The 22,128-nt window shown below is 39.6% G+C and overlaps 1 protein-coding gene and 1 pseudogene across 2 annotated transcripts in view; one reads left to right on the top strand and one right to left on the bottom strand.

Moving 5' to 3' along the window:
* TENM1 (teneurin transmembrane protein 1) overlaps positions 1–22,128 on the top strand; it is a 934,848-nt gene that overhangs the window by 213,015 nt on the left and 699,705 nt on the right. The gene's annotated exons all lie outside the window — the stretch shown is intronic.
* On the bottom strand, positions 12,916–13,504 carry LOC308536195 (large ribosomal subunit protein uL6-like; annotated as a pseudogene). The gene has a single exon. The product of its transcript is annotated as a large ribosomal subunit protein uL6-like (transcript).

Genomic DNA, 22,128 nt, shown 5'->3' with positions numbered 1-22,128 from the left:
ATATTAGTTTTAGAGTATAATGCCTCTTAAATTTGGAGGTCACTGCCCATCTTTCTCATAACAGTGATATAGTTCAACTTAAAGTTTTTATGTTTTCCTTCTGATTGCCCAATGGCATGTTCAGTAGTTTGTTTATTTGGTTGTTGTTTTGTTTGTTTGTTTGTTTTTGGTAAATATATTTTCATTGATTTCAGAGAGGAAGAGAGAGGGAGAGGGATAGAAACACCAATGATGCAAGAGAATCATAGGTAGGCTACCTCCTGCACTCCCCATACTGGGGATTGAGCCCACAGCCTGGACATGTGCCCTGACTGGGAATATAAGCAGTGACCTCCTGGTTCATAGGTCAATGCTCAATTTCTGAGCCATGCTGGCTGGGCATGTCTAATAGTGTTTGTGCCTGGTCTATGGATAGGTATTGCTATAGGAAGAGAGGGGTCACCAGTGAGAACCAAAATTGTTCTCCTGTGGGAGGAAGTCTTGTTTTAGGCAGATTCCAGATGCTGGAGCCCAGGTGAATAGACATTGCAAATTTTGGCATTCTAATTAACATAGTAGGTGTTTGCTTATTATTCATAGAGTGAATAAGCAGATGAATGAACAAACCCCACTGAATCAGAATACCCTGATCTATAAAATAAGATTAGCAAAAAGTCCATGCCCATTAGCTAAATTTTAGAAATTAACTAATGTATATGAAGCCTGACAAAAAATGTATACTCATTAAATAGTAGCTATTATCTGTTGCTCAGTGAACTTGTGCAAAATGATGTTTAAGCTCTTCCTTTGACTAATCCTTGCCCTTGTACCCTGATCATGCCTACTTCATCAGGAGCGTATTCGTATTGGCAGGGGTAATAATAGTTAAACTCCTTGGGGTAAGTTGAACAACAGAATGAGCCACTTTTGAAACATTTGTTTTTGGATCCAAATTAAGACATTCTGCACAGAATGGGAGCCGGATGGTGACACTGAAAAGAAAAACAAATTACCATGTTACACAATATTGCTCTGGTAGAAGAAATTAAGATTATTTTATACCATAGGTTGCCAAAGCATTTTCCTGTCCTTTTGCTTCTCTGTCACTAAAAAGCACCTGTGTTCATTAAGATGATTGTCCCAGTTGGCCATTGGAATATTCTCATAGTCCAAGTTTTGGTGGACACCGGAATAAATCTGAATATAAATGTACTATGTCCTAACTTATTTTCAACACCCTGCGTTAAAGTGGAACTCTAAGTAGTCTTTGTCTTTTTATAAAAATACTAGAGGTCTGCCAAAACCGGTTTGGCTCGGTGGATAGAGCGTCGGCCTGTGGACTGAAGGGTCCCAGGTTCGATACCGGTCAAGGGCATATACCTTGGTTGCAGGCACATCCCCAGTAGGAGGTGTGCAGGAGGCAGCTGGTCGATGTTTCTCTCTCATCGATGTTTCTAACTCTCTATCCCTCTCCCTTCCACTCTGTAAAAAATCAATAAAAATATATTTAAAAAAAATACTAGAGGTCTGTTGCATGTGCACCGGTGGAGTCCCTCAACTCGGCCTGTGCCCTCTAGCAACCTGGGACCCCTTGGGAGATGTCAGACTGCAGGCTTTGGCCTGACCCCACAGGCACTGGAGGAGTCCCTAGGTCTGGCCTGCGGCGAACAGGCCAAAAATGGTCTGGTGTATGGATTTGTGCACCAGGCCTCTAGTATGCATATAAGATCTTTGGTTAATCTCTTTCCATCCTCCCCACTCCTTCCTTGCCTCTGAGATTTATCAGTCTGTTCCATGTTTCCATGCCTGTGTATTGAGCGTCTGCCCCCTGGTGGTCAGCGCACATCATAGCTACCAGTTGAATAGTCCAACAGTTGCTTAGGCATATATATATATATATATATATATATATATATATATATATGTATTGATTTCAGAGAGGAAGGGAGAGGGACAGAGAGATAGAAACATCAATGATGAGAGAGAATCATTGATAAGCTGCCTCCTGCACACCCCACACTGGGGATCAAACCCACAACCTGGGCAGTGTTCCCTGACTGGGAATCGAATTGTGACCTCCTGGTTCATAGGTCAATGCTTAACCACTGAGTCACCATAGCTGGGCAGTTTTGTCTTTATATTTCCCCTTTACAAGTCTGTACATTTTGATACCTTAATGCACAGCATAAGCATTTCAAATTTAACTGTGTTTTTAATTCTCAGATGTGAAAAATCAACACAAATATGTTGCAAAACCATGATGCTTTATTTAGGGTGAAAAATTATTCTTTTTAAATATATGGTGGTTGGGCTTTCAACAAATGTATCCTTAAAATGAATATAACAAAAGCACTACCAAGCATAAATTACATTCAAAGATAAATCAGATTGAAATAAGAAAATTTTAACTAAGTGCCAACTGCTACATAGTGTCGTTAAGACTTAAAGAATACATTTGCATTTATTTAGTGAAGATTAAAGGCATCTCTGTTTGTGAAATTTCAATTAATAAGGACCTGCATTTTTTTTAGAGTGAGCATGCATTCTAATTGTTTCTGTGGAATTTTAATAATTCAATTGTCCTTATAACCCAATTATTAGCCCTCAGTCTCCAGAGTAGCCCAGGAGATAACACATAAAATAGTTCCAGTAATCTTTTTAATAAACTTTATCCATGAAAGTGACATGCTATTGTTTCTAATGGAGCACCATAATGGAAGCACAACACACCTTCTCCATTCACAGGGGATAGGCCCTGAGACCTTTCTGACCCCCCATAATCTCAAATATCACTGTAGCATATAATTTCCCTCATAAAATGCAGCAAAGTATAACTGAAAAATTTAACAGACCCTTTTTAGACCATTAATGATTCTATAAATACAAGACTAACATCATTTACAAAGTCATTTTTCTGGCTAAGAACTAGCACTTTCTTTTCACTGCCAGTGTTAGCTCTCGCAGTTGTTTTTCTTTTCTGGGCCATTTTTTGCATAGAAATAAAGTAAACTTTCATCACTTCAGCAGAGTTGCTCTATACAAGCCCAACACATATAGAAGGGCCTAGAGTTTTGGATGCTGGGCAGTTGACCAGCTCACTCACTAGCTAAATCAACTTTACTATACCAGCCTCTCAAGATCCAAATTTATGGGTCAGCAACATTATAAGTTACTATAGGTCATGGACCCATGGAGTCACTTCATGAATAGTCGAAACTGCAAATGTTAAATCCATAAATTCCAAGGATCTACTATATTTACTAGCTTATTGAACTTGGAAGTTGCATTTCACTATTGTTATAGCAGAGCATCAAAATCATTGAGTCTTAATGGACTCTTGGTACTGTTGTCAACTCTACAAAGAAATCTAGAAAAGTGTTTTATTTCTTTATTTTGGGGGCATATAATATTTTATTAGTTTCAGGTGTACAACATAATGATTCAATATTCATTTACATTGCAGAATAATCACCACATAAGTCTAATGTTCATCTCTATACATAATTACATTTTTTGCTTGTGATGAGAACATTTAAGGTGTACTCTCTTAGCCACTTTCAAATATATAATAGAGTATTATGAACTGTAGTCACCATGCTGTACCTTATATCCCTGTGGCTTATGTATTTTATAACTGGAAGGTTGTATTTTTTTCACCCCCTTTGCCCATTTTGTCTACTCCTGAACTCCCGTCTCTGGAAACCACCTATCTGTTTTCTGACACTATGAGTTTTGTTTTCATTTAGTTTTCACATATAAGTGAGATCATATTAAAACTTCCAATAATAAAGACAAATTTTAAAAAATAAACAAATGGACACAGACACTAAGGGGTGAGGGCATGTGCTGGGGGGTGGGGCGTGGCCAGGGAAAGGTCATGGGGGAAAAAGGAGACATATGTAATGCAATATGTAATACTTTAAACAATAAAGAATTTAAAAAACAAAAAAATAAAAATAATTTTAAAATACTACGTGACATAGAAAAATGTTTTACACCGTAGGTGTTGAAGACCAACTCTCGTCTTTATTCATGCTCACTTTTTTAATCTCCCAAATGTAGTATACCATTTCTAGTAAATTTTATTTTTCTAGGAATAATTTAGAGAGCATTTTATTTATCTGGAAATTATAGGCTAAATAGCAGTATGTAGAGTTGACCCTTGGACAACATTGGTTTGAACTGCACAGCTCCACTTATACATGGATTTTTTCAACATATACTGTAAATGTATTCTGTCAATGTATTTTTCTTCCTTTTGATTTTCTTAACATTTTCCTTTCGCTAGCTTACTTTATTGTAAGACTGTAGTGTGTGTGTGTGTGTGTGTGTGTGTGTGTATGTATGTGTGTATATATACACACAAAATATCTGCTAATTGACTATTTGTATTGACCAGTAAGGCTTCTGTTAAACAGTAGGTTATTAGTAGGTAAGGTTTTGAGGAATCAAGTTATATGCAGATATTTGACGGGGGTGTATTGTTGCCCCTAACCTTAGCGTCATCTGGATAAACACTAACTACCTGCTGAATCCAAACACTGTGCTTGGCTCTATTAGGAATAAAAATGTTGATATAGATGTTTTCATTTATTGGTCACTCACCATATGTCAGATACTGAGTGATCCCTTTACATGTATTATCTCATTATTACTAATGATGAGCCTATAAGGAGTTCTCCCTGCCCTTATAGAGTCTGTAATCTATTTGAAATGATAAATAATAAATGTTACATTTGCTTGGTTCCTTAGGATGGTCTGAAGGGCATATGGGGTTTTACTAAAAAAATATAGTAGGAGTCCAGCATATACTTTTCCCAGTCAACTGCATTTTTTTTCTCACAAACTTAGTCTTTCTGTGAATTTAGTAGATATCTCTGAAGCTAACCTCTGTATATCTAATTTTAAAGGTTTTATAAAATATATTAATAGGAAAGTATTATACTAAAAACTTTAATATTCATTGGAGAAATCTGCCTTAGTGCTTTTTGTGCCAAAGCTTCCCATTGCATAGAACATATTTATTTTCTATTCAAGTAGATTCTACAGCCCTGTTGGACTTGTGTTAGTTTGGCAGTCTACTGTATTTCTACCAGTGATTTAGACCGCATTTTTCATTGTTTTCCATGGGAGTTGCAGGCATGAGGCAGTCCCAAGCTTTTTCCTTTAAAGCAAGCTCAACTTACTGAGTGAGAATTTGTTGATCATTGCAGATTGTAGCCAACATTTTCAAATGACAATTTTTGTTCTCCCGCCTCCTCTGGTGTATAGTTAACTAAAAGCAGTGTAACAGAAAATCCTGTGAAATGAAACAGATTGTAGAAGTCTAGCATCTCGGGTGGTATGTAGATTTGTTGCTTTTCCTGGAGGACTTTTCTTATCTGTGAAGCAATAAAGGCAGATAAATAAAGTCTCCCAAGTAATATATTTTCTAGGGAGTCAAGAGCACTGACTTTTAGTCCAGGCCTTGACACAGACTATGTGACTTCCAGGAAGTTACTTTATCTCTGGGGACAGTGATTTCTACAACTGTAAAATGAGATGACGATGTCTATCTCATAATGCTATTGTAAGATCAAATGCAGAAAAAATGAGCTCCCTTCAGAAGAAAGGCACAATATACATTTAAAGTAGTGTTCTTAGATATGCACATATGTATTTTTTTCATTGTTGACATGTGTAATGAAAACTATTTGTCATTTTATTTAACTGTTGCAACCCAACAAGAGCTACAGATGAATAAAATTTGGTTATAAAAAAAGAATATTGTGTAGATGAGCTGAGTAAATTTTTCTTCTGCAATGTATGCACTTTATGATTGTTATAGTCAGGAAGAGGATATGAAAAAAGAAAACAAATCTGCAGTTATTCAGCACCAATCCGTATAAGGTAAAATGCTCTATAATAAACCCGTGGTTCAAGGGAAGGAATTGCCGCTCCAGTGCTTTCCTGACACTTTCTTGTTCCCTGTCTCCTTCTACTTATTGTCAAGGCTGTTTTTCCACTCCAAAAACTTCATAGCTGGCCCTCAGGAGGACTAGCAGGCTCATGTCACAGCTTTGTCTTCTTCATTGATTTTAAAAAGTCGTGATGATGACATGATTATCTGCAGAAATATCGCTCCCCTGGAGGACATAATATACATTGAATTTTAGGGTTTTCCAAAATATGTTTCAAGTCAGTAAGTTTTTACCTAGTACCTATTGTGTATCCTGACTAGTACTAGGTACTACAAGGGACTGAGAGAAAATAACCAACACAATCCTGACAACAGATAGTTTGTGTTCTGAGAATATAACACTTTTATGCATGACACTCATGCCATACTTCCTTTGAACCAATAAGCTCATTGAGGCCACAAGTCATGTCTGGTTCATATTAGAGTCTTTTCATGCTCACAGTTTAGGAGGGAGAACTCTTCAGATAACGGAACTGCCCCACAGCATTGATAATTATTATCCCTCAGCACTCTATACTAAATGCTACTAGAATCTCACAGTAACTCTTATAGGCAAAACTACCCACATACATTTTCAAATTTGAGGTGATTGTCCTCCCCAGCTGAGAGTAACTGTTTTATAGTCTCATACATGTTACCTTGCTCTTGATAGGAGCTTTGTTAATATTTTTGTGAAGAAATGAATTCATGAAACAACAATTGGAGAATAATTCAAGAGAGCATAAAAATCATATGCAAGAATCTTTAGAATAGAATACAAGTACATCAGGGTTAAGGGAAGAGAGACCGTGTTATATTAAGCTGTATGAATTAATATCTTGAGCTGTTCCTTCAAGGATAAGTAGGCTTTCAAAACTGAATGGGAGAACAGCACCTGTAAGAATCACAAAATTAAATAAAAACAATTTTTGGTAGTACCACACTGTCTGGGTTGGAAGGCTGTTTTGGGGGATAGCATAAGGAATGTTTTGACTATGTAGGAGTGGGCCAGCTGAAGAGTCAGGACCTGAGCCTGTAATCAGCAGTTTGCTCCCAAAGGCTTTTTTCCAATGTTATAGTAAGATTAAAGTCTTATTTTATGGAGAAGAATTTGCTTATTTGCATATACTAGTAAGTGGATTTAGGAAGGCACAAACTAGAGACAGGTGACTAGTTAGGAAGTTATTGCCATAAACTAGATGAAAAATATATCATACCCTGTTTTCTGTTTTCCCATCCATGTTTTCTTTTATTGTTTCTTCATCTCTTTTAGGAAGTGAAATATTAATTTGATGGCAAAAACCATTAATGTTTTCTTTCATTCTCCTTATCCTTCTAGTACCAATGGAACATATTCTTCCCACCCTCCCCTCTCCCCACTTCCCTCTCAGATTTCTTTAAGGGAGAGGGAGGGAGAGATAGAAATATCAATGATGAGAGAAAATCATGGATTGGCTGCCTCCTGCATGGCCCCACTGTGGATCGAGTTATACCCTGACTGGGAATCGAACGATGACCTCCTGGTTCATAGGTTGATGCTCAATCACTGAGCCACACCAGCCAGACTCTATTACTTTTAAGATTTAAAAAAATCAGCTAAGTTTTATTTCTAGCCCATATTTCACAATTTTAATACCTTAAATTTGAAGCACTGGGAGATGAAAATGAGAGTCAACTTAGTGATCAATCTACTCTGCTCTTAGGAGAAATGAAAGAATAAGAGAAAACATTAAACCCTAAATCTGAAGGTTATTATATATGAACTAGAGGCCCGTTGCACAAAAATTTGTTCACTCGGGGGAAAGGGGGGTCCCTCAGCCCGGCCTGAGCCCTCTCGCAGTCTGGGACCCCTCGGGAGATAACGACCTGCTGGCTTAGGCCTGCTCCCGGGTGGCAGAGGGCAGGCCCAATCCCTAGGTGCAGCCCCTGGTAGGGCTCAGAGCAGGGCTGATTGTGGAGTTGGGGCGCCGCCCCTGTCATGCACAGAGCAGGGCGGATCGGGAGGTTGCAATGCCACCCTCAGTCACGCTCAGGGTAGGGCTTATTGGGGGGTTAGGGCACTGCCCCCTGTCACACTCAAGGCAGGGTTGATGGGGAGGTTGTGGCGCCACCCCCTGTCACTCACAGAGCAGCGCCCATTAGGGGCGTTGGGCTCCATACCCTGTCACGCTCATGCACAGAGCAGGGCCGATCAGGGGGTTGGGAGCTCCCCCCTGTCACTCACGGAGTAGGGCTAATAGGGGAGTTGGGGCACCGCCCCCTGTCACACACAGAGCAGGGTGGATCAGGGGGTAGGGGTGCCACACCCTGTCACACTCAGGGCAGGGCCAATGGGGAGGTTATGGCTCTACCCCGTCACACACAGAGCAGGGCCCGTGGTGGGGGGGATTGGGGCGCCGCACCCTGTCACACACAGAGCAGGGCCGATCTGGGTTGGGGCACCGCACCCTGTCACACACAGAGCCGCAGGGCAATCGGGGTTGGGGAGCTGCCCCCTGTCACGCTGATCCTGGTGCCAGGAGGCCTCGCAGCTCCGCTGATCCCGGTGCTGGGAGGCATATTACCCTTTTACTATATAGGATAGAGGTCTGGTGCACGGGTGGGGGCTGGCTGGTTTGCTCTGAAGGGTGTCCTGGATCAGGGTGGGGGTCCCCACTGGGGTGCCTGGCCAGCTTGGGTGAGGGGATGATGGCTGTTTGCAGCTGGTCACACACCCTTCAGGGTGGGGGTCCCCACTGGGGTGCCTGGCCAGTCTGGGTGAGGGGCTGAGGGCTGTTTTCAGGCTGGCAGGTGACGGAAGCTCCCAACTGCTCCTTTTTTTTCTTTTTATTTGGGCCAGCTTTAGCTCTGAGGCTCCAACTCTTAGGCTTCCGCTCCTGAAAGCAGGTATCTGGTTTGTTTCGGTTCTATAATCGAAACAATGTATAACTCCAGCTCTGAGATCACAGCTCGCTGAAAGCAGGTTTCTGGGGTTTCGTTTAGCTTCTATATTTGTAACTATGTTTTAAACTGCAGGCTCAGAGGCCGGCCAGGCAGGCGGGGAACGTTGGAGTTCTCTGTCACTGAAGCAAGCAAGCCTCATGTTAGTTTCAAGCTGCCTGGCTGCCGGCCGCCATCTTGGCTGGCAGTTAATTTGCATATCACCCTGATTAGCCAATGGGAAGGGTAGCGGTCGTACGCTAATTACCATGTTTCTCTTTTATTAGATAGGACTAGAGTTGTGGTGCTCAGATTCATGCACTGGTGGGGTCCTTCAGCCTGGCCTGCGTCCTCTCACAATCTGGGACCCCTCGGGGGATGTTGGAGAGCCAGTTTTGGCCTGATCCCCACAGGCCAGGCTGAGGGACCCCACTGGTGCACGAATCCATGCACCAGGGCTCTAGTATGCATATAAGACCTTTGGTTAATCTCTTCCCATCCTCCCCTCTCCCCACTTCCCTCTGAGATTCATCAGTCTGTTCCATGTTTCCATGCCTGTGGTTTCTGCTCCTGCATCAAGCATCTGCCCCCCCTGGTGGTCAGTGCACATCATAACTACTGGCTGCTCGGCCGGTTGCTTAGACTTTTATATATATAAATGGATAAAGTTTACAGAGGAACAAGAAAAACTTGATGAGATGGATTATATCAACTCATGTTTCTGTTTGCAGATTCTTTTATTCAGTTTTCAGTTTTTAAAAATTTCAGTTGGAAGAAGGTTAGAAGAAGGAATGATATATGTTCTTATTTCTCAAATCAATTGTTACTTACTTAAGATAACCAGAAAAGGAACACTATAGTAAAATAGCAACTTAATATACCAACAACTCATTAATTTATATTAATTTATAAAGAGATTCAAATTAATATACTAATACAAGATTCCTTGGCTGGTTATTTAAACTTTTAAAATAATATATTTCCAAAAAGATATTTTACTCAAGTATACATTTATATATAAGCAATTGATATACTACTTTAAAATTATTTTTATTTACTCATTGAATGTCCCAGGGACCATCATTAGTAACACTTAGCAGTTATTGAGGATATGGCTTGCAAATTAATAAAACTATTGCATTCATTAAAATATTTTAAAATTTAGACTTTAAAAATAATTATTTTCTCATAAATTAGGATTTTATTCTCTGTCTAATGTATGTGTTAACATATAACATTAAGCAGAACAACTGTTAAACTGCTTAGGTGAAGATAAGCATCTGTCATATATGGTTTCAAAGAACATTCTGGGGAAATGAAAGGATAACATTGGACATTTTCATGAGCAATTTATTACGAAAGCATAGAATATAAAATCCTAGATGATATAGCTAGTCATTCTTGCGGCTCAAAACTGTAGAAAAATAAATCTTTTTAACTTGATAATTAAATTTCCATTGACATATTTTTGAACTAAAGTTTTTTGGTAAGTCAACAAAAGATCAGTTAGCATAAATGCATTTATGGAGCAAAGAAAACAATATGGTATGAATGAGAAATGTATTTTTCCCATAAGTAAGAGTTTATTTGAGCTTTATGGGTTTCCAAATGCCAGCCTTCTTTCAATATTTCAGGATTTAAGTTTGATAATGTTTAGCCAATTGTGATTCTGTGATTTGAAGAGGATTAAAAGGCCTTATATTGCCTATAGATTCTTTCAAACATTATTGGTTAGCCAAATTATACGCCACTAAAATATATTTTAAATGCCTTGAAATACATTTTAGTTAAAAAGTAGCAGATAGTCCTAGCTGGTTTGGCTCAGTGGCTAGAGCGTCAGCCAGCAGACCAAAGGGTCCTGGGTTTGATTCTGGTCAAGGGCACATACTCAGTTGTAGGCTCCTCCTTGGTCCTGGCCCTGGTTGGGGCGCATGCTGGAGGCAATGAATTGATGTGTTTCTCTCACAGCGATGTTTCTCTCTGTCCTTCCCTCTCTCTTCCGCTCTCTCTAAAATAAATGGAAAAATATCCTCGAGTGAGGATTAAAAAAAAAAAGTAGCAGATACACTATAGTCACTTATCAAGTTCAATAACTTAAATAATACAAATGACACCGATCTAATCATCAAGTAAATATATTTTCTTAATTGAGGTAATATTTATTAATAACATTATTTAAGCTTCAGGTGTATAGTATTATAATTCAATATCTGTTTACAGTATATAGCATGCTTATCACAATAGTTTCCATTGTTACCATACATTTGACCTCCTTTACCCATTTTGCCTTCTCCCTTTCCTCCTTCCCCTTTTGTAACCACCAATCTGTTATCTGTATCTATGAGTTTGTTTGTTTTTGTTTATTTATTTTTTGCTTTTATACTCTACATATAAGTGAAATCATACTTTGTTTTTCCTTTTCTGTCTGACTTATTTCACTTAGCATGATACCCTGAAGGTCCTTCAAAGTTGTCAGAAATGGCACTATTTTATCTTTTCTATATCTGAGTAGTATTCCAGTGTGTGTGTGTGTGTGTGTGTGTGTGTGTGTGTGTGTGTGTGTGTTTGTCTGTCTCACATTGTCATTATCACCTCATCTGTTTATGGACACTTAGGTTGTTTCCCTATAACGCCACAATGATCAGAGGGGTGTATATATCTTTGTGAATTAGTGATTTATATTCTTTGAATAAATACCCAGAAGACAAATTGCTGGATCATATGGTAGTTAGTTCTATTTTTTAATTTTTTTGAGGAACCTCCTTACTGTTTTCCATGGTAGCTGTACCTATGAATCCCACCAGCAGTGTATGTGGGTTCCCTTTTCTCTACATCCTCTTCAAAGCTTGTTACTTCTTGTTTTTTTGATAATAGCTATTCTAATAGGGATGAGATGGTGGCTGAGTGTGGATTTTTAAATCTCTTTTAGTTGTGCCAGTAAGTTGGCCTAGATTATGATCTTTAATCCTATTCCAAATATTTACCATGGCCAAATTCCACCAGCTTGGTCTTAAATTTGATCTGTGCCCTCCCCCCACCCTCCCAGCAAACTGGCTTATACTTTGTGTAAATTGCAAGGACTCTTGCCTAGGGCATGGGCAGACTACAGGGAAATGCAACACCACTTGTTTCCTATTAGCTTTCTAAAAGAGGTCTGTAATGAACCTTGGCCTCTGTTCCCTCCAGGATGAATCCCTGGTTCTTCTTACTGCACTGGCTGTATGAGTTCAAAACATTAAAAGGAGAAGAACAGTGTAAATATATACCTTTGAGGTTTATTAAGTTATCTTAAGCATAGGAGAAAGAACATAGACTTTGTAATCCGACCAACCTAAATTCCAGTCCCAGGTTTAACAAATATAAGCTTTGCCTTATGACCTCAGACAAATTGCTTACCACTCTGAGTCTAGATTTTCCATCTGCAAAATGTGCAAAAACATGCCTACTACTTGCCTGGATGTTTTGACTTTAAAATGCTGCAAAATGTGAGAAGAGATGGGGTATCACCTTCTGAATATTGGAAAGAGTTGATGTAATATAGACTGTTTCCAAGAAAGAGTGATCAATACTGGTTAGCCTGAGGATAAATAAGAACAACTGGCTTATGAGTAAATTTAAGAAAAATCAGGACATAGATCAGGATGAAAGTAAGACTTCAAAGGACTGGAGCTAGTGAGCTAGCCCAAAAGAAGGGTAAAAGAACCACCTATTAGTTCAGCATCAGGCAGCCTGAAGACCATCATGACTCAATGTGCATCAATGTCAAATCAGCATTGCGCAAGGTCTCCACAGAGTAGAAACTCAGAATATTTCATGGCCAGCATGTATAAAATGGAGGATTATACCAGGAAAAGAAGAGTGATATCCTTTATCTAATGCTGGTAGGCTATCGAGCTTTTTCATATCCATTTAGTCAGTTAATTCTCACCACAACTGTGAGATGAGCATGACAGCTAGTCTTATCTCTCTCTTTTTCCAATATGAGTTTTTTATTGCATCTTTAAGATATTGAAAATGTAACAAATCATTCGCCATCTTGGTGTTTCTGTAGCTGGAAAACTTAGATCTTATTTATCCGCCTACTGAACTGTTCCTTTTTCAGAAACATAGCTACCATCCCAAAATTGCCAGATATCCTTGTTTTTAACTGTTGTGGCTTGCTGAACCAAAACAGCTGAATTTGATACAAGTTCAATGTTGCTTCCTTCAAGAATCAACTCATCTTTCTGGACTTGAGATACTGAACAAGCAATGCCTGACCTCATTCGAACCCTGCAGATGTATTTTTCACTCAAGAAATTTCTTTCTGATTTCACAAGAGAAAAACATTCTCCTGAATAATGACATTGATGGGAAAGTGAGCGTACACAGACCTCATCTTGTAACAGAAGCCCAGTGTAATACCCTTGATAGTGTTTTGTACATGACTGCAGATAGTGTGAATAGTAGCCAGTTCCTTTCTATTTCCCCACCATTTTTCCACCTGGAGCCTCTTCTTTTTCTTTCTAAGGAGACTGAGTTCTATGTTGATGTGGTAGAAGTCCCTCTGCAGGGTGCTTCTTGGCCCTTCACCATAATTGTGTGTCCCTTCAGAGTGATATACACATTTTCTGGGATGTCCACAGTCTGATTGCTGATAATGGTCTTCATCCTCACAGTAGATGTGGCAAAGAGCACTCTTCTTATCTCTTAAACACACACACACACACACACCAATAACTTCTTTTTAACATACTTTTAAGTAAATGTATTATATCCTCCTCTCTTGACAAATGTACCTTCATAGTAACCTAGAGGGCCAGGTTCAAATTTTGAACACTTATACAGCTACTAGATGCCCGGTGCACAAAATTTGTGCACGGGGGGGGGGAGGGGGTGAGGGTCCCTCAGCCCAGCCTGCCCCCTCTCACAGTCTGGGAGCCCTTAGGGGATGTCCTACTGCAGTCTGGCCTCCCTCTGTGGGAAGCGACCAGCTGATCAGGGGAATGTGCCATCCCCATCACTCCGCTGCTACTGCCACTGCCAGCCGCTGCTGCCACCAAGGTGTTTTCATCAACATGGACTCCAGTCCCTTCACCACGAAACATGACAACTTTCTTTAGGCATTTTCAAGATGTCTCTTTCATAGGATATGACATTTCTTTATTTCTTTTCTTTTTTATCCTCACCTGAGGATATTTTTCCATTGATTTTTAGAGAGCATGGAAGAGAGAGAAAGACAGAGAGAAACATCAATGTGAGAGGGACACTTTTATTGGTTGCCTCCTGCATGAGCCCTGATCCTGGGCCCGGCCAGGGAGGAGCCTGCAACCTAGGTACATGCCCTTGATCAGAATTGAACCCAGATCCTGAAGTCTGCAGGCTGAGGCTCTATCCACTGAGCCAAACTGGTTAGGTAGGATTTGACATTTCTTAGCCCCTCCAGCAGCGGACCTTCGTTTTTTCCTCCAGGAGTGAGGTGGAAAAACCCTAGGTCACCTTGGATTCTTATTACCCAAGTTACCAAGAACACTGTGAGTGGTGTACCAGGAGCTTAGCCAATGAGTGGTCAGAAAAGGTATTTCCTCTGCAGCTCATTTGCAGATGCGGGACTGCTGGTGCGCCTGAGCTGGTGCAGCGGCTCAAGCAGGCCCCCCTGTCTCTGTCTCCATCTCTGCTCTGGGCCTCACCTGCGTGTGCAGCCTTCTCCTGACTGGTCGTGACTGTTAATGGCGTCCTGGCCTAATTTGCATATTGCCTCTTTTTATATATATAGACTAGAGGCACATTGCACGAAATTCGTGCACTGGGGGGTGTCCCTCAGCCCAGCCTGCACACTCTCCAATCTGGGACCCCTTGGGGGATGTTCAACTGCTGGTTTAGGCCCGATCCCTAAACCGGCAGTCAGACATCCCTCTCACAATCCGGGACTGCAGGCTCCCAACTGCTCTCCTGCCTGCCTGATTGCCCCTAACTGCTTCTGCCTTCCAGCCTGATCGATACCTAACTGCTCCCCGCTGGCATGATTGCCCCTAACTGCTCTCCCCTGCTGGTCCAGTTGCCCCCAACTGTCCTCCCCTGCCAGCCCGGATGCCCCCAACTGCCCTCCCCTGCCACCCCGGTCGCCCCTAACTGCCATCCCCTGCAGCCCTGGTCATCCCCAACTGCCCTCCCCTGCTGGCCCGGTTGCCCCTAATTGCCCTCCCCTGCAGGCCTGGTCCCCCCCAACTCCGCTCCCCTGCAGGTCTGGTTGCCCCCAACTTCCCTCCTCTGCTGGCCCAGTCGCCCCTAACTGCCCTCCCCTGCAGGCCTGGTGCCCCCCAATTGCCCTCGCCTGCTGGCCCGATCACCCACAACTGCCCTCCCCTCCCAGCCATCTTGTGGCTGTGGGCACTGCCATCTTTGAGGGTGGGGCAGTCAATTAGCATATTCTCTCCGTATTGGCTGTAGGCACCGCCATCTTTGCAATGGCATGAGGGTCAATTAGCGTATTCCCTCTTTACTAGATAGGATAAGTATCCTTACATATACACAGTTGATATCCCAGCCAATCAATAAACTCCATTCATATCTCCTGCAAACAGCTACCTCTTGACCCAGTTGAACCCAGGGATATATACATAAAAATCATGTCTACCATTAGTTGTAAGGACTTGGAGTAGAAACCCTGATAAATTTTGGAAATGGGTTCCAGATATTGGGTGGGTAATTCCAGAGTCTTGGGCACCTGGAGCATGGTCTCTCTCCTCCCTCCCTTTTTATTCCCCTTCCCTATCTATCTTCCTCTTTCCCTCTCTATTATCTTCTATATGTGAAATTTAAGTAATTATAGTTTAATATATTTAAGCTCTAAAGCCAAATTTCATTAAAAGGTATCTCTACCTTAGCTGCACTTAATAAGAAAATTGAAAAAATCAGCTCAGCTCATGATTTTTAGGTTTCTTTGATTTCTCATCTCAATGTCATGGTTTATTTATTTATTTATTTATTTATTTATTTATTTATTTTAGGTATAGGAGGGGCATTAAGATGCATGAATATATATTTAAATTAGCCTATATGGTTATTGAAATCATTTGATGTTTTATGGAATTTACTACATTTTGAATTAATATTTGGAAATCTTCAGCTGCACGTGAGGTTAGCATACAGCTGCTAAATGCCACCCTTACTAGTACCTGAGTAAAAAACTGTTCATTCTGGATGAGTTTATCCTGAGTTTTAACACCACCCTGCTTCCTAAACTGAGGAGAAATTTTCAAGAACTTGATATGAAAAAGTTTTTATTTTACTCTAAATATTTTTATTAATGATGACATGTTAAGTGTACAGGGATTTCACATAGCAAATACTTACATACTCATCACTCTTGTACTCAACTCAAATCTATGCTACTATATTTTCTGTAGATTTATTTTCAGGCATTAAAACATTACAGACAAAATTGAAACTTCTTATATACCCCATCCCATTTCTCTTCCTCTCAAATTTAACTCTCAGATGTAACCAGTATACTGAACTTGATATTGATCATTCCCATTTATGCTTTATTTTGATTTTTTACAGTATCTAAATGGGTTTTCCTTAAATACAGAGTCTTCTTCAGTGTTCTCTTAACATTGTTTCTGTGATTTAACCATTCTGGTATATGAGGCTCTGTGTCATTCTTTTCATTGTCTATTAAATGAATACACTTATCCTCCTCTGCTAATGGACATTTAGACTGTTCCCCAAATTTAATTTTGTGGACAGTACTTAATTAAACGTTCTCATGAGTATTTCTGTGTGTGTGTATGTGAGAGAGTACTTCAGAGTATATACCTAGAAGTGGAATTTTGCATCAAAGAGGATGAATATCCTCAACTTTGCTACGTACTGTCAGATTGCTCTTCAAAGTACATGCTATGGGACTCCCACCATCAGTGCATGAAATTCCTGATTCTGTATATTTGCTATTGTTAAATTATTGTCAGTCTGCATGCATGTTATGAGCCCTCACTAACATAATTTATGTGCTATAGATTATTTGTGAGAAAGAGCTTTTTCATATGTCTATTGTCCATTCAGATTTCCTTGTCTGAGAATTGCCTGTTGGTATCATTTATTCATTTTTCTACTTTTTGTTTAGTTGTGTGGTTTTTTGTAATAAAATCTGGATACCAATTTTTGTAGTTTTGATCTTTGCAGTTGTTGTCTCCAAGTTTGCGACTTGTTTTCAGTTTGTTTCTCTTGTGTTTGATTGACAGTGCATCAAATTTATAAATTAATTATAGTGCAATTCATATCTTTATGATTATAGCCCTACAATTCCTGAACATATTTTATCTCTCCATTCATTATAATTTTTATGGCATTCAATAATTTTTGTAGCTTACTCCGTAATTGTTTTGCATAGCTTTTGCTAGTTTTATCCTTAGGTTCTTTCTGGCTTTTGTTAATACTACAAATTGAATCTTATTTTTTTTCTATTGAATTATCTAATTGGTTATTACTTGTATAGAGTTTTGCTATTGAAGTTACTATACTGATTTTGTTTCTAGCAACCCTGCTAAACTTTTTTGTTCTAATAGTTTGTACTCACTCTTGGATTTTTCTATGTAGTTATATCTTTGGAAATAATAACAGTTTTGACTCATCCTTTCCATTTTTATACCTTATTTATTTTCTTTGTTTTATTGCATTTTCTAGGATGTCCATTAATATATTAAATAGAAGTGGTAAGAGTTGGTGTGTTTGTCCTGACCATAATGGGAACACTTCTAAAATTATACCATTAATTATTATGTTTACTGCAGGTTTTTAATAGATACCCTTTAAGAAGTCAAGAGACTACTGCTGTGTTCTTAATTTGATATATATATATAGTTTTTAAAATATAAACCTCAATTTTTGTTAACTGTTATTTCTGTATTTATTCACATGATTTTGCTTCTTTAGTTTGTTAATTTGTTTAATTATTTTAATTGTTCTAATGTTAAACCAGCCTTTCATTTCTTGGATAAATTCAGCTTGGCCATAATTTATTATCATTTTACACATCCCTGGATTTGGTTCAATATTTTTTTAAGGATTTTTTTCATGAGTAAGATTGGTCTGAAATTCTCCTTTCTCAAATTGCCCTTGTCAAGTTTTTATGTCATGGCTATACAAGCCTCAGTGAATGAGTTGAATAGTTTTCCTTCTCTTTTAAGTCTCAGAAACAGTTTATAGAGACAGAGGTTATCTAACTCCTTGAAAGTCTGATAAATTGTGCATTTGAAATTGTGTGAGCCTGTTGTATCTTAAAATCAGAGACTTTTGATTACACATTACATTTGTTTAATTGTGATTGTTCATTTTTAATGTTTTATGTCTTTACTCAGTGTTTATTTGCATAAATATTTTAATAGTTATTTTTTTGTAGTTTTTTTATTGTATCTGTACTTTTTCTTTTTAGTTTTATTTTTTTTTCTTTTCTCTCTTTTTTATCAGTTATGCCAATTGTTTATTTTATAATTTAAAAAATAACCAGTGTTTACTTTTATAGTTCCTTTATCTGCTTTTTTTCTCCATTGCAATAATTTCTCTGTTTATTTTTATTTTTTCTTCCTTTTACTTTTTAAGTTAGTCTGAGGTTATTTTTCTAACTTCTTGAAATAAATATTGAACTCACTTATTTTCCCCCCTTCCTTATAGTTAATACAGGCATTTAATTCTGTCTCCCTCATTATATACCTTCAAGTGTACCCCACAAATGTTAATATGCAGTGTGTACTTTTATTCTCTAAGTTCTAGATGTACTTACAAAATTTCCATTGGTATTTCATTTTTAACTCAAGAGGTATTTAACAGTGCTTTTAAAGTTATCATGTACCTGGAGGTTAGGATTGTCATTTTTGTGTTGAGTTTTTAGTGCCCATATTGTATTTTAGGGCTCTCAATAATCCTGGCTTTGAGCCAGTGGGTCCCTGGCTCATTGTTGAAGTGGATCCTGTGCCTTCCTTGTTCCTTTTCTACCTAGGTCAGAAGTTTCTTATAAATCTGTAATCCTGTTCACGAGTCCAGTCCTCAGGGCCCTTGGCTCTCCACCTTGCTTGCCTCTGACCTCTTTTATTACTGATACGCACCTGGAACTGAAGTCTGGGGTAGCACTGCATACTTCTAGACTCAGAACTCTGCATATCCCACTGCTTTGCAGTTTCTCTTCTGTTCCTAGTCCACTGAGATGTTAATCTTGTCTTTGAATTCAGCTTTTTTTCTTTTTATGAATTCCTATGTATGTGGAGTAGAGGGATGAGTCATTTTGACTTTTATTATCTTTCATAGTGCCAAAAACATTTACTCTTGTAAAATTCAAAAAATAACAAAACATCCTCACTTTCCAGCCTTCAAACGACAGTATGTGTACTTATGGTCTCAATTAACCTTTTATTTTAACTAAACACCCTCCTTCATGCAATCTTGAAAATTCCTCTTTGCTTTATAGTCATGCATCACTATACTAACAGCAACACTGTCCTCTATATTTTTGACTCTTCAGAAGTCATTATTCCCAAATAAAATAATAATTTTGCTTTATGTTGAATAGACTCAATATCACTTTTAAAAAACTTCAACATTTCAGTATAAAAGTGAATACTGCCTATTGGTAACTAGCTCACTCAGGTAACAGTGAAGCATGAGGCCAAACAGAATTAATTCACAGGGAATTGGTAGGACACTGCATTCTTAGGACTTATCAGGAGATTTAGTGAAAGCTCACCACTCCACTGCAAAAACAGCTAAATATTTAAAGATCTTTCCTGCACTTGGTAAAGTATACTGGTGGTAATTAGATGAGAATACTACATCTCACTAACTGCATTATTCTAAGCATATTGTAATGTATAATAAGAGTAGTATAGGTCCTGGCTTAAAGGCTAGGCATTGAAAAAATGCATCTAAGACTGAGAATAGTGTCTACATGCCTTGTACCAAACCATTTTGGAACATTATTTATAGCACTGACCCATGCACTGAATTTGTTTGGTTCTTCTGTCCTTATACATGAGACATAAGCTACTCAGTAAAATTGTATATATGTCATCATCTGTCATTATCTAGAATTACTCTTCTGGATCATTATTTTCTCCAGAATCTTAAACTGTCTAATTTATAAGGAATCATAAGACTGTGGTCACTCTTTTAACTATAATGTCAGTACATATCAATGCCTAAAACTTAACCAAATGCTGGATTACATAGCTTGATACTTGTGGCTTTCAGAATTGATATGGCCCCAAACTTATTGGACCACTTTGTTTCTTTAATCCTTCAATACATATTATTTCTACACATTCATTATGCAGAATATATTATTTTTTAATAAATCCACATTAAGAAGGGTAACTGAACATAAGAAAGATAAATGAAAAAGGGTTATGAAATTAAATTATATTTTTGAGGAGCCATGTCCAAATACAAAGGTGGCAAGAAGCAGCCCTGACTAAAACAGCCCAAGAAGCAGGTCAAGGAGATCGACTAGGTGAGGGTGGCGTGGAGGCATGGGCAGGCACAGAGTGAACCAGTTCTGCTTCTCCCTAGGAAGTAAGGGAGTCAAGCAGAAACAAAAAGAAAAGCAGAATTTGAGGAGCTAAAAGGGAAGGTGGCAGGGAAGGGCCCCCTGGCCATAGGTGGACTTAAGAAATCTGGCAAAAAGCTGTTCCTTGTACCTGGGGCAATGGTGATCCTTAATTCCATTCTTATTTTAACATCTAGATTACCTGTTATAACATCTCTTGCCATCTATAGCTAGAATGAAGTGTCTTGGAGCCTTCTGTACATTTAAGAATAAACTTTTGTAAAAAAAAAAAAATCATTATAGAGAGGACCCAAAATGGCGGCATAGGTAAACGCCTCTACTTGCTGCTTCCCACAACTACATCAGAATTACAACTAAAACACAGAACAACTATCATCCAGAACCATGGGAAAGTTGGCTGAGTAGAAGTACTACAACTAGAGACGTAAAGAAGAAAGTGCATTGAGACCGGTAAGAGGTGCAGAGGTGTGGAATGGGCTGGTCCGGCATCCGGGTGTGACACTTTTTTAATAGGGAGGGAGATCACCTTTGCAGAGGCCACCTGGAGGAGCAAGGAGTCCCAGCCCCATACCAGACCCCCAGCCCATGGTCCTAGAACTGGGGAAAGAATTCTCTATGGGCAGTAAGAACTACAGACTGTAAAAACAAATGCGGATTGGGGCTGAGTGACACACAGCTGCTGGGGACCCAACTGCTCCTCTTTAAAGGCCGGCACCACGAACTGAATTTACAAGCTCCCGCTTGCTCTGAGCCCCAGTGCCGGGCAAGGCTCTCGGGGACCCAGATACATACGGAGAGAAACTAGACTGTCTGGCATTGGGGCAGGAATGTGGGGGCGGCTTTCTTCCAGATGGAGGTGCTTGCAGTGGTCATTGTTCCCATGCTGGGACCTCCCTGGTGCAGGGCAGACTGGCCGCCATTTCTGTTTGCTCTGCCCTTGTGATTCCCTGAGACCCCACCCCACCCAATTTACAACCCCACCCAAGCTGTGTGCAGTGGCTTTAGCAACTTTTGCATATGAATGGCCTGTCCTTCCTCAGCCTAAAACCTGTCAAACAAGCTGCAGCTGGGTTAGGGAGCCCCAAAGCTATCAATAAAAGGCCCAAGATTGGCACCAGCACCAGCCTGCATTGCTTCACTGCTGGGCCTTGCATTGACACTTCCAAACCTAATGCAAAGAAGAGGAATCTGCAGATCTCTCTGTAGCTCCTACTGGGTGGCCTGAGGCAGTGGGTGACTTTGTACCCCATTGGAGATCCAGGAGCCAGTGTACCCAGTGGTCAGTGTGAGACCATACCAGATTACAACTCTTCACATCCATAAGTGACATACTCAAGGGGCAGACTCAGTGAGCACCAAAGCCCCATTGAAGCAAGTCCTGCCCCATAAGGGTGTCTCCTGCACAGCAGCTCTCCCATTGTAGTTGCAGCTGGTCCCCACAGCCAATTGGTCTGGAGGTCAATTCCTCCCAGCAATCAAGGCTCAACTACAACAAGACTGTGCGCACAGTCCACAAAAGGTGTACCTAGAGTATTCACCTCAGGTGAATGGGGAGATTGAGCCACTGGGCCCTATAGGACACCTATTACACAAGGCCACTCTATCACCTCAAGGAGAAATAGCAGCTTTACCCAATACATAGAAACAAACACAGGGAAGCAGCCAAAATTCGGAGACAAAGAAACATGTCACAAATGAAAGAAATGGAAGAAAGCAAACTACTGGATATAAAGTTTAAAACCACAGTTATAAG

This window comes from Myotis nattereri (genome assembly GCF_964212035.1).
Source record: "Myotis nattereri genome assembly, chromosome: X".
Classification (NCBI taxonomy): Eukaryota; Metazoa; Chordata; class Mammalia; order Chiroptera; family Vespertilionidae; genus Myotis; species Myotis nattereri.
The sequence above is the reverse complement of the archived record's forward strand: the minus strand, read 5'-3'. Positions and strand labels throughout refer to the sequence as shown.